The sequence below is a fragment of the Cupressus sempervirens genome, chromosome 11 (genome assembly GCF_028749045.1).
Source record: "Cupressus sempervirens isolate cs-2001-9-10 chromosome 11, ASM2874904v1, whole genome shotgun sequence".
Lineage (NCBI taxonomy): Eukaryota > Viridiplantae > Streptophyta > Pinopsida > Cupressales > Cupressaceae > Cupressus > Cupressus sempervirens.
The window spans coordinates 739,640,026-739,653,660 of NC_143128.1; positions in this window are offsets into that span (position 1 = coordinate 739,640,026).

The window sequence follows — 13,635 nt, forward strand, 5'->3', positions numbered from 1 at the left end:
CTGGCACACTTGATTTATTTTTGGAGTAGAATGCAAGGGAACAATTCATTTGGTCTAGGAAATCATGGATTTAAAGTTATAAAATGATGAATAGGGGTACTGACCAATCTACATTTTATGACACTAGCAAAAAGTTATAAATTGTCAAATAAGGCTACTCGAAAATATGAATAATATGCAAATTTACAACAGAGGCAATTGACCAACTTTGAGACATTCAAAACCTAGTCAAAACATGTCTAAATGACTTGAAAATTGGAACATAGGTTCTTTATATGCATATAAAATATCCGCAAAGTGGAGATTCATGAATCTTAACTGGGTGAAAGATATTCAAAGGTAAACTGGGCCCTCCATTGCTGTTTGACACTTTGGCAAAAATGTAGAACTGAAGACTACTCAAAATGAAACTTCGCAAAATGGTTCAGAATGTTAGTTTATCATTATAGAAAGAATGGATAGGCTGAATGAAGAGTGTTAGAAACATAAAACACCTTTTAGACCTTAATATGAAAGTCGGGTACATATGCACAAAAAAACATTCATAGGGGGCACAAAGACTCAAAATTTGGAAAGGACACTAAAAATGGGAATGCAATTTTGAGTGTTATTAGTGGCTCTGTCTGGGGATGCATGCCCCTTCTAGGCATGGAAAGAAATCAAATCTTTGGAAGAAGCAAACCACTCAAATTTTATCTTGAACAACTTACTAAAAGCATGGAAACTATTCTAACTATGTACAAGATGATGACCCCAGGCCATTGAAAATTCTTCAAACTTCTTATCTCTATCATATATTTGATTCTCATTAACATCTTCTTGAGATAAAGTGAAACTTTCACTTTCATTTGTTTTACCATTTTCAGCAATACCTTCACATAGCTCATGAGGCAAAACAAAATAACTGCCATCATTCTCACAGTGGACATAAAGCTCAAATATTGTTTCATCATCATACTCACTATGAGAAAAAATATCAATATGCTCATGATTATACAAACTGAATTGAGAATCAAAATCCAACAATGATTCATGCATGTTGTCAATCAGAAACACAAAAACTTCATATTCTACACCATTCACCAAGTTGCATGTACCAAAAACTTGCAACTCACCTTGTGTATCTAGGTGCGAAGGGTACATAAAATCGGATCCCTACCTCTTTGCAGCCATATCACTCATCACATCAGATTTACCACTTGCTGAAAACTCTTCACACTAAAAAATTTGGTCAGTTACCAAATCTGAAAAACTGTTCTAAAAATGTTGGTCCAAAATATGTTCATCACAATCTTTGTCTTCATCTAAAGAACTATGAATAAACCTTAAAATCATCAAATGTCTTATTATATGGTTTGTCAGTATAAAAAGGAAAAACAAAATTAGCAATAGGATTTTCATTATTTTCCTCTTCATCCAAAGTATCAAAATATATTTCATTGCAATCACCAGCATGAGAAAACATTGAGACAGTAACAAACTTTCCTTCAAGCATATCCCTTGCATCTATCAAGTTGTCATGTGAAAATACATATGAGGTTTTATCATATGCACCTCCAAAGTTTGATAAAGATTTTTTAGATTTTGTATCCTTTTTGACATCAAAAATTGGGGAAGTGACTTGAATAAATGAACACAATGAGGGAGAATATGAGCATTCTTAGAAGTACTTACATATTTCTCAAAATCATGAGCCAAAAAATTTGAAATCTCATCTGGGCTCAAGAAGACTTCCTCATAAGTCTTCTCCTAGTTGTGATTATTATCCAGATGACATGAAGAACTCATAGCAACAACAACATTAATACAACAATCTGAAATATTAGAATCATTATAACATTCATTTTCATAATGGGAATTATTACCTCTACTGCTATTACAAACCTCTTCAAACTCATATTCACTTTCACAAGACTCATTTTCAGTTTCATAGCCATCTTCTTTATGCTGGTTACAATCTTTGGATTTATTAAAAGCTGAATCCATCTCTTCACATTTGGAAGAAAAATTATCATTGTTTATGGATTCATTGTATTCATCATTACCTTGACTTTTAGCACATGTATTATCATCATTATGAGGCATAATATGAACTATATCATTATGAACTTGCATCTCCCTAATGAATCTCTCATCTTGTAAAATCTCTTGTAACCTTATAGGTGCTAACCAATTAACTGAATCAGGTGCTATAATATCTAGGAAAACACTTGGTAGGGAAGATTCATCCAATCTAAAATGCAAAGGCATCATACTAATTACTGATTTAAACTTTATATAAACTTTTTCAACATTTAGACCCTGAATACTTCCCATTTCCCCTTTGACTATATTGACAATCATATTGTAGATTTGCTTATTCAACATAACAATATTACTAGTCACAATTTTCAAACTTTCAGAAATTGGAAGACTAATGTCAAACCTGATGTCTAAATCCATCTTAAAATAAAAACTTCACCTCTTTCTCTAGTACTGAAAATCACTGAATAGAAGTACTAATTTTTTAACATTCAACTTTCATGAAAATGAAACTCATGAAAAATAAAATACCTTTAATGCTGATGTAAAATTTCCTCTACTAAGTTTGGCACTAGTGGTGACATGAACTTCCTCATGCCATATATGAAACCATTGTAGAGCCGCCACCTTCTTTAAAAGGACAAATAAATCATAACTATGATTCACTTTAAAAAATTCAGATTTTTTATAATAGCAGAAGCAACAACACTAAACCTTAATCAAGAAACACTTCCTTTTCAAGAAACTATCAAGAGCTTTAGATCTTCCCATACAACTAAAAGTCCTTCAACTTTTAAACATGAAATCAACTACGATATACTAGTATAGAGATAGAGTCACCACTCACAAATATGAGAATATAAAACAAGATTTGTTACTTGACAAAATTTGAACCAAACTTTCAATGGCAGGAGAAATACAAATCATTAAACCACTCTTATAGATTTACAATCTTGAAAACAAAGAACAAAACATGTTGTTCATTCTTGACTCTGACACTACAACACCTTGAAAACATTTCCTGATTGAACTTACTGATGATGGAATCACTAGTAATAATGCAATCTTTGTTCAACCTTGAAAGCTACTATTTTCCTAGATAAAACATCACTGGGAAACACAAAACCTTGCATACAAAACTAAATATGCACAATATATTAGAGATTTCTAGCTCCTTATCAAGCATTTATAACTTGTGTCCCCAACATAGTCACCATTTTGTTGGCTCTTGATTTAACATATTTAAAAACAACCAAGAAACCAAACCAATACATCTAAGGCTAGAAAATTCCTATAATGGATGCACTTGACTACAATCTTGGGCCAACTATAAGGTTAATTCCTTCTTCTTCTTTAGACCTGGAGCTCATATCCCATGCTACAATTCCCTCTCACCTTTGGATGTGAACTGTGGATCAAACATGAGTGCTCTATTTTGTTTGCAATGGTGGGAGGCCCCTCTTCCTTGTATGCTGTCTCCTCAATAGTTGTGACTTCCTTACTATGTCATCCCCTACTGCCTTAACATGGGCTCTACCTTTTCCTAGCATCTATCCATGCTCTTCTTTGCGTACCCCCCTTTTTTTATTTTACCATCTGATTAGTCAATGAGAGCTTCAGAAAAACTCAAGTCTTAATTATAAAATATTTCTCAACATACTCCATCTAGTGAAGAATTTAAAACCTAGTCTTCATTAGAAGGTTCAATATTGGAATTAGTTCTCAAACAAGTGTGAACCCTAGGATTTTTATGGCAAGCTCAATTTCATCTCTTATTTGTTAATGCATTTAAGAATCACCAATCCTTCAAACTAAAGAACAAATTGTATATACTGATAACCATGTTGATCTCTTAAAAACAAAACATTTTCCATCCCTTCCATATCTTAGTGACCTGATTTAATGAAAATGCTCATAGCATGTTGTTGATATGATGGAATCAATCGAGCCCCAAAGTGGGTCCGACTAAAAAGTTTTTCATTTTCAAACAACTGATATGAAAATTGATCCATTGATCTTCCTAGATTGACTAAAAAAAAATTATACCACTAAATCATCATTTAAAACTCATTTTATCAAATTCTTTGCAAACTTTGATTTTTTGATAATAGGGCATGTTGCCTAGCTTTAAAACTAACATAAACACCTAGCCGAGCTCTAAACCTCTGCATATCTTGTCTCTCTGACATATTCAATAGGCTTGCCAAATCTTGTCACATGAAAACATTAGGGTCAAAAGATATCAACCTCCAAAATTGCTTACTTAAAATCACCTGCAAATAAACAAGTCAGAAAACCACAAAGTGGATTTGGATTTGACTTTGAAAACTGGGCAAACGGGCACTTGAGGTTTTGGAAACTGGGGCATTGGTAGACACTGACATAGAAAGTATAAACCTCCAATTTAGGTTGATGAAAAATGACTGAATTTTTTTGGCAAAGGTCTAAAGTTGGCTACCTAGATTTGCAGGACTAGTAACATTAGAAGAAAAGTGTTTTTTGCAAATGAAATGGCCATGGGAAAGTGTGCAAATGGATTCATCAAAGTTTACAAACTGGTACACTTGATGTATTTTTGGAGTAGAATGTAGGGGACCAATTCATTTGATCTAAGAAATCATGGATTTAAAGTTATAATATCATGAATAGGAGTACCAAATAATTTGGATTTTATGATACTAGTAAAAAGTTATAAATTGCATTTATAATCACGTTTGAAAATTGATCAAACAGATTCATCATAAGCTCAAATCTAGAGCATAGCAAGTCTCTGACCCCAAGAATATGATGCACAATAAATTTTCTTATTTGGGTCAACTGGTGAAAATTTATAACTTGTCAAACAGGGCTACCCAAAAATATGAATAATATGCAGATTTACAGCAGAGGCAACTGACCAACTTTGAGACATTCAAAACCTAGTCAAAACATGTCAAAATGACTTAAAACTTGGAACATAGGTTCTCTGATATGCATATTAAATATCCTCAAAGTGGTGAGTCATGAATCTTAACCAGGTGAAAGATATTCAAAGGCAAACTGGGCCCTCCGTCACTGTTTGACACAGGCAAAAATGCATAACTAAAGACTACTCAAGATGGAACTTCACAGAATGCTTTGAAATGTTAGTTTATTATTATAGAAAGCATGGACAGGCTGAATGAAGGGTGTTGGAAACATAAAACACCTTTTAGACCTTAATATGAAAGCTGGGTACATATGCACAAAAAGCATTTGTAGGGGGCACAAAGACTCAAAATTTGGAATGGACACTCAAAATGGGAATGTAATTTTGAGTGCCATCAGAAGGTAAATGTCACAATTGAAAGAAATAAGGACACAAATATTTAGAGTGCAAAACCAAGAAGTGGAACCCAACAGAACAAATTGTGAAAGCAATATTTGGATTAGATTACAATACATGGTGTAGATGTCACTACTATGGTGAATTTGGGCACATTGGAGAAAACTGTGTGAAACATCACATGAGGAAAAGTGATACTACAAAAAGACGTATCATTTGTACAGAACTTGGAAATCTTGCCAAGAACTGTATGAACATAGGTAGAATTGAAGATGAATAGAAAGCCAAAGATGAAAATATCAGAAAACAAATGAGGTATAAATGGGTACCAAAATATCCAGAGAATGCAAGTCAAAATCATCAAGTAATTGACACCCAAGTTAATGAGTTGGGTGATTCAATCATTTCAACTTAGTTCCTTATGGAGATCACTAGAATTGTGATTTAGAAAAAGTCATCCAATATCAGTTCTAGCTGGCAAGCAGAATGATCCAATAAAAATTCAAGATGTGTAGGGATCACTGAGCATGGTGGAAAGTAAGAGACCTTACCAAGAAAGGTTAGGTTGCATATTGTTGTAGACACAAATTGGTAGTTCCTATCGAGTGATGGTGAATCTACCAAGCTGTAGATGTGTGTTGAGCATTAAAGAATAAACTAAGTGGAGGAAAACCTATCACTGAGTGAGTATGAAGTACCAAGCAATAATGATGATCGAACAGAGGAAATTAGTTAAAAGGAAGAAATAAAACTCATTGTTTCACCATGATTTTCCAGAGCTATTTGTAAAGAGTGAATTCAGAGCCCTTGATTGATTTGAGTATTTGTTGTTGAATAATTCTCAAAGTTTTCAGAAACCCTATTGAGCATGGAATATTCAAGTAATAAAGGTTCTAAAATGTTGGTTCATGAAGTCAATTGCAAGGCACCTAATTTCAAGTTGAGTCTAGTGATTGTAGAAGCACTCAACCTAGTTGGTGCATAGTCTCTCATATGCCAAGAGACTTTTAGGTCAAATGGATTAGATATATCCTAAGATGCATACACAATGGGAAGCTATGGTTGGACCAACCCATTCAGATTACAAAGAAAATGATTCATAGAATCACTGGGCTTCCAATGCTAAACAAAGTAAAGATAACCAAAACCTTAGATCAGGGAGAACTAACCAAGAAGAATCTTTCTGAGTGGGATGGAAGAGCTATGAAGATTAATGGATTAATATACATAGAGCTCAAGGTCAGAATACAAGTAATTGCACACAAGATTTATAGCTCTAGTCGGTTAAACAATGTGTCATGTGAAGTTGTCAATCTTGCATACAAGGTTGTGAAGAATAATCTATCCATTCACCTTGCTGAGTTGCTATTGAACTAATTCAGCAAAAAAAATGGAGAGCATTAGAGGATCAAAGAATAACCCATGTAAGTTTAGATCTCTTTTGGCATGTTTATTCTTCTTTGTTTAGAAATTTTTCCCTTCCAAAGGTACAATAGTATGGAGGAAGGATGTTTCTATTTTATATCAGATCAATGAATATAGTAGAAATGGGTGAAAATTTTGATAGCATCATGGATAACCATTTTGAATCATTCAAAGAGAAGATGCATAATTGATTTAAGATCCCTAAGGGACTTGTAGAAGATTACAAGGATGATATTTGTTTCATGGTGGACTATGACAAAGTATACATCTAGGCAACTAGACCTAGAGCGGCATGGGTTAAGCCTCTAGAGTATTTGGTTAACATTGATGACACTAAGGATATCATAGAGGCTTTGCTAAATAAACCTGTAGATCCTAAATCCACATATTTAGGAACATATGATGAGGAAAAGAAAAGAATTGATATTGAGATCAAGCTACCTCAAGTAGTGAATAAAGGAAGGAACATATTAGAAAAATTATTGAAAAGCACTAAGCAAGAAATTTTTCCTCTAATTCTTATCAAGGGAAAAGGTGATGATATAGAAGATGATGATGTAGAGGATGAAGAAGAGGAAGGCAAATATGAGGAAGAAGAAGCTCTAAGAAAGAAAGGTAAGGTTATTATAACTAGACCTACTAGTCATCCCTTGCTGTATTCACAAGAAGGGTAGCCAAGTCTAGGAAGAAATTGAAGTTAGGTAAAGATAAAGCCAAGTAGATTATTTTCAAGAGATCTACACCTACACTTCAAGAAATATTGAAGAAGATGGAAGAAGGAACTGTCATGGCATGTTTCAAATTTCTCAAGTATGAGACAAGGAATGCAGAAGAGAAAAAAATTATTGAAGATACTATTATGAACACATTGGGAAAATGGAAGTATTCACCAGATGAGCTTGCACAAAAAATTCCTAATGAATTTATGTAGGCAATAAATCCTAGATGGAAAAATGTATAGAAAAATACTGAGGACAACTTTGAATAGACCTTGAAGCAACTCATGCCAAATCTTAGTAAGAAGGAGGCAAAGGAATCCTTGAAGCAAAATGAGAAGAAGTTCACTCTCAAGTTAAACACTTGTATGATATTTCCTAAAGACATTGAATATGTGGTGAAGGTAGCTACAACTACATGGAAGAACATCTATAATTTGCATCAACTGAGTGACTTTTTTGTACATGTTGATGATAGGGATGATGAAGATGAGGAAGACAATGTAGAAATAAAAGATGATGAGCTAGATGATGTCAATCTAGATGACGAGGAGGAAGAACATGAAGCTATTAGAGGACGCCTTCCAAAGATTCAAAGTATTGAGGAAACTGATGCAGATAAAATTGTAGTAGTAGTCATGGCCTCATTTACTCACTCTTTGAGCACAACCTTAGCGTAATCTATCTCAAAGATAGCTTCTACTAAGTTGGTTGTGGATACCACTACTATACGAAGCACCCAACCAAGCTCTGAATCTATTTAGCTGAAAGTTACATTGATTGAAGTGCCCAACACTTCATCTGCTGAGCAACAAGGTCCTCCATCGTTAGGCTTGACTGAGTAGCAACAAGGTATTCCTATTGTTAGTTCCATTTCAACATTTTTTTCTATTCCATCAATTTCTACAATTGTTTCTATTCCAAGTATATCTATAGCTAGTAAAATGAAAATTTAGAACCAGTCTCAACCAAGTACAGAAGTCCCAGACAAGGGAAAGAAATTGTTTCTACCATTCTAATAGAAAAGAGTAAAGAAGAAGCATAAGCTATTGATCTAGACGAGGATATAGTTATTCCAAATTGGGACATCTTTACCCTCACCCTTGATCAAATGAATACCATGGGTGAACTACTGAAGAAGAGAGATAAGTAGTAGAAGCTTAGAGAAGAAAAGAAGAAAGAAAATCTAGTTCTTAAAGACATAAATATCATATTTGTTGATGCTCTAAGTATTGAGGTTGATGGAAAACAACCCATTTTGGATCAATTAGCATAAATTGTGCATAAATAGAATAAATACTTGATCGACAAGATAAATTGCTACAAAGAGATGAAAGAAAATTTGAGAATAGAGTGTTGGAACAAGTTGCACAGAGAATTTCAATAGATCAAGTAGAGTTAGCTAGTATTCTTGGTTCATTGGAAACCTCTATTAATAATGTTGTTTCTCTATTTGTCAAACTGAGTGACACATATATCTTCACAAAGGAAATTAACGATAAATTGTACAAGATAGATGAAGATATGAAGGCAAGTGCACACCAACTATCACTTGACCCTAGTCATAATTTTGCACATTATTCAAAGATTGGGTATCTGACAAATCTATAGGCATAATTATTGAAGGAAGAAGCCATAATCTAGGGCATGATTCTTCCAAACATGGATGCATTGTAGAAACACATTGTACATGCAAAGACACTCATCCATGACAACAACTTCTCCATAGCTGATCACATGATGAAATTATCAAAAAAAGTTGAGATTGCATTGCATAAAAGCAAGGTACTACATGAGAATTGGCACAAGATAATGGTACTTATTCTAAAAGTACATTATGATTTTTAGTCACATTTTGTTATTGACCTATAGATATTATACACCTTTGGCATTTATGTTAAAAATGGAGAGTAGTAATATGTAAAGAGGGAAAAGATATTGTAAAGGAGAAAAAATATAGTATACTCCATTTGTGTGTATATAGGAGATATATATGTATGGGGGAGTAGTATAGTAGTATGGACAAGCAAAAAATACCTTTACAAAAGCAATTTTGAAAAATCAAAAAATTGAGTATGATACTAAGCCACAACTGATGGAAGTCAAAACCAAGTTGAAATTGTTAAATAATGTAAAGGAAGTTTTAACTTATAGTTTTGAATGATCAAATTTTTGTTTTGATAAGTGTTTTTGTTAGTAATGCCAAAGGGGGAGATTGTTGACATTAAGGTCAATTTGTTTATCAATGACTCAACACTTAGTCAGTTAGTTACATTGCTACCAAGCTCTATAGTTGCTACCAAACTTATCATTCAATTTGTAGTATTAACCAAGTGATTCAGTTGTTCCTGAGACAAGCAGTCAAAATATAGTGTCTACCAAGCACCTGAGTCAGTTTGCAGTGTTTTTCAAGCTATAAATTGTTTACCAAGCTTCATAAACAAAGTATAGCGCAACTGAGTGTAACAAAGGCTATCAAGCTATTTAGTGGAAGCAAAGAAGATCATAGTGTTAACCGATCTCTGTAGTGTTAACCAAGATTTATAGTGTCTGAGCTCATAAGGTTAACAAAGTGGATCTAGTGTTTGGACGAGTCATTATTCTCAACCAAGTGATCCACTTGCTATGAAGTTTCTTAGTATTCATCAAGCCACACAGTGCTGAATGAGTTTTAGCTACTTGGAAGTGATTAGTATGCACCGAGCTTTAAGTTCAACTAAATGCCAAAGATTTTGAACATTGATAGTGTTTTCCATGTATTAGAACATCAATGAGTTTGTCTTTATAACTTGAGTTACAATAGTTGAGCCGACTTTGTGAATTATGATGAAATTGGTATTGTAGCTGACTCTAATAAGTTATGGTTTGGATTGGTATATATGTAATGCATTGTATCATATCCAAATATATATGTGAAAAGTATATGATGAGAAGAAGTGTGAATTAAAGAAGGCTACAAGTAGTATAAGGGACAACAAATATTTATCTATCATAGTGATTAGAGATTAACCACTAGTTCATCCTAACAGGTGCATCAGTCAAATCCTTTAATAGGGTAGACTTAACAATCTTAGCTAAATCTCTTAACTGAGTGCATACTTCATTGTATGTTTGTAAATCCTTTAACAAGGTGCACCTAACAATCCTTATTGCTCTTAATAAGGCAGATCACTAGAAGTGGTCAATTGTAATCCTTAATAGGTTAACTGTATAGTGCAGTACTAAAGCTTGTGGGTATCATCCCCACCCCAATTTTAATTTCTAATTGGAAGGTTTTTGGATTACCATATCTTGTGTCAAACTATTATGAATGTTTATTTTCTTTCATTCTTTCATGCATGAAATTAGATCTAAATATTATATGAAGAATTAATTGGTGAAGTAAGATAAATTTTTATTGGTTCCTGATTCACCCCTCCCCTCTTAGTAACCTTGCCTACTTTATATTCCAACACCAACATATATAGCTTGATGACATTAGTAGACCAAAAAATCTAATGGACATAGATTAGTTACAATAGATCTCTCTAGTATGAATTCTAAACATGTAGCCAATTGTTGGATATGTCAAAAAAATATGGTGCAAGTTCTTTGAGTTTTGGGGCAATATGACATTTTCACGATGCCAAAATGTTGTAGTAGTACAAGATATAAATAGTCCAACTGAAGTTGAGAGAATTCAACCATCTTTTTCAAAATTAAAACTCAAATAGTCTACCAATATTGACCATACTGAACATCAGCCCCTTATTACATTTTATTGAAATTAAAATCACATTAATATTAATCTATATAATCAAACATTTTTACATGAAAATAATAAGTAACATTTAAACAAAAGGGACTAATGCTACAGATTGGGTAAATTATCTTGCTGGTACATTATCAGTAAGTTAAGGATGAAGAATAACATATTCCACTTACCAATTGGACAAGATGATTAACAATTACAAAGGTAGCCATTAAAAGCCAAATAGGTTGAGGTTTCTCCATCTCAGGGAGCCAAATAGGCCATCAATCTTGATGATAATATAAAGGGTGAGAGGGAGACTAGAGGTAAATTGTTTTTTGATAAATTTAATCTTTTTGACTTTGAATCTATTCTAGGATTCCAAGTTTCACACAACTAGTTAGTGAATTTAAATTTTGAATCATCAGCCACACAAACTCCCACTAATAAACAAGAAATAATTATCAAGAAGACACAAACTAAGGTCCCATCTCTCCAAACATCAATATATGAACAAAAAAAATATGGAATACATTGTCATGGGGTGCTTGGGGTTGAGGAAGAGGTTCAAGTTACGATTCATTCCCCATAGGAAAAAGCCACAAAAGTAAATCAAGAGATAGTCAAGGATGCTACTGAAGAGAAATCCCAAGAATAAGGGAAAGAGTTGTACAAAGGAGAAATAGAAACCAATAATGTTTTTGAAGAGAGTAAGGGTGATGATATAGTACTAGTACAAGAGAATCATCCTTAGGTATAAGTTACCCAATCATACTTAGTATCACAATCACGTGAGAAAAATAACCTTAAGAAGAAGAGGAGTAAACCAACCTTTGGGTTGTGGTATGAGGTAATGGAACATTCACCTCTAGAGGGAGAAAAGATACAAGATACAAAGATAATATATATTACTAAGCAACAAGATCAAGCTGCAACTAAGGTGTCACAACAAGATGTTCCTTCTACACCACTGAAAGATAAAACTTTGAAGCTATAAATAAAACAACCAAATGTTCATTTTATCATGAAGGAACCTATATTTCTTACAACCCTCTTACTACATCCTCAAAGAAGTGAAACAAAGAAAGAGAACTTATATAAAAAAGGAGTATGTGGATATATTGGTTTTAGGACAATATTTCCATAAGGGAGAATTAAGTCAAGTTGCACAAAGGATATTGTATGTCACAAAAGATGACATCAGTAGATGAAAAACATAGGTTATTGTTCCACCTCTTAGGGTGAATATATTAAGAATTAATCTTGATGATTATTCCATGGAGGAGGTTGATTCGGGAGAACCCACAAGAGAAGGTGGGAAGGCATTGGCTACTTTGTGTTTGAAGTAATTATTAAAAAATAAATTAGGATGAGACCCATATCCAAGATTTAAAGAAGAAAAATCAAGTTTTGAATGATTTCATTTCAAAGGTAGTCGATCTTATTAACCCAAATAAATTTGAGGCCACATTATAGGTTGCACTCAAAAAATGAGAAATCCTAAAAAATATTTTAATTATTTTATTAAGGCCTATATGAAGTTGAAATTTTGTTTTGAGACATACTATGCAGAGAGTTTAGAGATTATCTTGTTGTATTTCAAGACAATCGTCAATAACATAAGCCATTTAGGGAGAATGATAGAGAGTGCCAATGACATATATGACATGATGGAGACATGGAAGCTACAAGGATTAACTTGAAGAGTATCTAGGAGTAGTACTTTTGATTTTTTCTCAAAATCTATCAAGACAAAGAGCTAGTAAGTTTAATTATTGGATGAGTTCCATTTACATAAGTGTTAAAGAATAAGATGTTATTTTTGAGGAATAGAAGACATGAGAAAAATACAATTTGGTGGTTAGTTGAAGGTGACAAGTTGTTTGATGGAATTGATCTCAAGATATAAAAAGATGTAGATAAATAACAAATGTACCCCATGGGTAGTAGTCTTCATCATTTCAAGGGGACCATTGAGGCACTAAACATTGAGGATGATTTCCATTAGCTGTTTAGATATAAAGAAGATAAAAAGCACAATGGAAGGAGTTGAAAACTTACATAATGGTCTTGCATCGTGATGAGACCATAAATTTCATGATACATTGACTTTTTAATTATTATCCTAAATACAACTCTAGAGTTAGTAACCACATTCTTATGGTTTGATGCTTGATGAGTCTACTACTCTGTTAGTAACCACATTCTTATTTTTGTTCCAATATTTGTTTTAGTTTTTTTTGTTCATTTTTTTGGAACAATTCAAGGATATATTATCCTTGTATAGGGAAAGTTCAACCTTTTTCACAAGAACTTATTCAACTCTAATTACACTATCTACTATTTTTTCAAAAGCATTTTTCCGCATTTTTAATGCATAATTTATTTCTATCACCAGGTTGTTGACAAAGATATCCATTTTCTTTGTTTCTAGAATT